This window comes from Nothobranchius furzeri, chromosome 1 (assembly GCF_043380555.1).
Source record: "Nothobranchius furzeri strain GRZ-AD chromosome 1, NfurGRZ-RIMD1, whole genome shotgun sequence".
Taxonomy (NCBI): Eukaryota; Metazoa; Chordata; class Actinopteri; order Cyprinodontiformes; family Nothobranchiidae; genus Nothobranchius; species Nothobranchius furzeri.
In genome coordinates, this window is record NC_091741.1 from 70,267,524 (window position 1) to 70,270,490 (window position 2,967).

Below are 2,967 nucleotides of genomic sequence, written 5' to 3' on the forward strand. Positions count from 1 at the left end.
CCAGTGAAATCCCTTCCATCATCCACTGAAACCGCTAACCTCCTCATAACCCATGTTTTCAGGCTTCATGGCATCCCATCAGAGATCTTGTCAGATCGCGGCCCCCCAATTCCTCTCCAGGGTCTGGAAGGAGTTTGCCACCTTATTGGGGGCCCGTGTTTCCCTGAGTTCTGGTTACCACCCCCAAACTAACGGTCAGTGCGAGCGGCTCAATCAGGAGTTGGAGGCTATGCTCAGATGTGTCTGCTCTTCAAACCCTACCAGCTGGAGCACCCAACTCCCATGGATCGAGTACGCGCACAACACCCACGTTTCCACTGCAACCAGTAAGTCCCCGTTTGAATCATCCCTTGGTTACCAACCTCCCCTGTTCCCTTCGGATTTATCCTCCTCTGTCACAGTCCCTCAGTTTATCCGCCGGGCAAGGAGAACATGGATCCAAACCCGGGCGGCCCTTCAGCGCACCAAAGAGCGCAACCAACGGCTGGCAGATCGACACCGCAGACCCGCGCCCGTGTACAGTCCAGGTCAACAGGTCTGGCTGTCAACCAAAGATATTGGTCTCAAGGGTACAACTAGGAAACTTTCACCTCGCTTCATTGGCCCATATCCCATTCAGGAGGTTCTCAGTCCCTGTTCTGTCCGTCTTGTCCTGCCCTTGTCTTTGAAGATCCACACTGTCTTTCATGTATCCCTCCTGAAACCTGTCTCGTCCAGTCCGTTGAGCCCTGTTCCTTCTCCCCCTTCTCCTATTCGTCTCACTGATGGTGGACTTGGCTTTCGTGTTCGGCGCCTGCTGGACGTCAGGCCCAGGGGCCGGGGGCGTCAGTTCTTGGTGGACTGGGAGGGTTACGGTCCAGAACATCGCCAGTGGGTCCCCAGTTCCTGGATTGAGGACCCTTCTCTCATCAGAGACTTTGACGCCGCTCGGTCTTCTGCTGCTGCCTCCTCCTCCTCGTCTGCGCGGCCGCCAGGTGTCGGCCTTTGGGGGGGGGGGGGGGGGGGGTACTGTCATGATCTGTGCTGCATAACCATCTCTGCTGAGTGTTGTTTGCAGGTGGGTGTGTCTGGAGAGCCCAGCTGTGCCAAATCAGCTCATCAGCGATCAGGGGATTTAAGGAGCAGCTGGACACCTCACCATTGCCAGATGATACTCAGTCTTGGGTAGTTTCTAGCCCTCCTTTTGACCTTCCTAAAAACTATTTTAGAATTTGTTTGTCCACCTGTTCCTGCCCTTCTGGCAGTTAACCTGCTCTGCCCTCCTGATTCCTCCAGGTTCCAGTCATCTGTTCATCTCCACTCTCTGCTATACCTCCAGAACCATCAACCACATTCCAGTCCTGCTGTTTGCCCCTGATCGCCAGCTCTCCGTCACCCACCTATCCACCTGCAGCTCCTCGGTCTCCCCATCCAGCCAGGTCTGACTAACCCCCCACAAAATACCGGATCATCCAGGAAACAGTAAGCCTTATTTTTTCATCATCGTCTCACGTTGCTCCAGACTCTGACCTCTTTTCCTCTCTCAGACCCCACGGATCCCTCCAGTCCTGCAGAAGCTTCGGCTACCTCTCCCATTCAAAATAAATCATTTAAACTTACCTTCTGTCTCTCGGTGGTGATTCTTCATGTCGTGGGTCAAGAAATTACCCTCAAACATGACAAGTAGAAGCGCTAAAAGCATTTCTTCTAAAGAAAAATAAAGATGATTGTGCCATTGCCAGATGCCTTTTTTTTACTACAGCTAAAAAACTTCAGTGTCGCGCAGTACAGTCGGCATTTCCGTCTTTTTTCTGATTGGTTATTTTTGAGCTGCCTAGTCCTGCCCCTCATGTGCCTTTCTGCCTGTAAGTTACCAGACTCTTTCTCTGTGCAGAATTAAACAGAGGACGAGTCTGGCAGGCCAGGCTATCCCCCAGCTCCCCTGTAATTTGAACCTATACCGTGACCAATGTTTAATGCCAACTTTGACATGGGTTGGGGCATGCCAATGTAAGGTGGTGTGTTTTGAGCTTATGACGTGTCAAACCATATTTTGTCAGAACAAACAGTTTCTCAGCAAGTTGATTTTATTCAACAACAAGGTAAATGCAGTTTGGAATACTAGGGCACTTTTAAGAACAGCCACAAAAGAAAAACAGAACATAATTTGAAAAATATGACTGAAACAGGAAGAGATAGTTTAGCCTCCCTATAAACAGGAGGAAATGACTTTGTTTCTCTGGGCCAAACAACAATTAATTCCCAGCAGATCTGCAGAAGATGAAAGCCTGTCTTCAAGTGAGAACTTGGTATTCAATTAGCAACATATTAAACTGGAATCGTTTACGGGCAGATACGAGTGCGTGGGAGGAGTTCAAACCAACTTGGATTCATTAAACTTTGTCTGATTAGATTGTAGGAGGGGTGAAAAAAAGCAGCCTCCATAATGTTGAATGATGGGTGCTGGGATGGATGGGATGGAGGTGGAACATTTCAGTGTTGGAGCACAGCAGAGGGGTGAAAGCCTAGATTAGCATTTATTTCCTGATCCGGGAAGTCCACCGGATTCTTACTGCCCTTCCAGGTTCTTTATTAGCACTCTGGTAGATATTCAATCACATTTACCAGCTTTCTTGTTTCTTCAGGTAAAATTTCAGATCTCCACCTGGTTTTCTCATCAATTTGTCTATATGTCACTGAGTTTTAAATTTATGTTGAACATGTTCTTAAGGGAAACTAAGATTAATAAACAGAATATTCTTTATTTTGCTACATGGGTCTATTTTTAAAAAGTTATATTCTTATTTAACAATTCAAGTACAGGAAGGCAGTTTTCACACATCATTTATGGATTGAAAAGAAAATTAATTTTAGCTCTTATTGCATCCCATTTGAGCTAATTGCAGAGGCTTGTTTCTATTCCTTAAATTTTCATCTAATCCAGCGGAAAGACTGACAGTGGGTCATTATTCCTTCAGCTGTAAGTCA

The 2,967-nt window shown here is 47.4% G+C and overlaps 1 long non-coding RNA gene across 1 annotated transcript; it reads left to right on the top strand.

The window, feature by feature from the left end:
* Positions 1-1,019: 1,019 nt before the first annotated feature.
* On the top strand, positions 1,020-1,599 carry LOC139070820 (uncharacterized). The gene is made up of 2 exons (XR_011521272.1): positions 1,020-1,461; positions 1,527-1,599. It is a non-coding gene; the product is annotated as an uncharacterized lncRNA (long non-coding RNA).
* Positions 1,600-2,967: the final 1,368 nt, after the last annotated feature.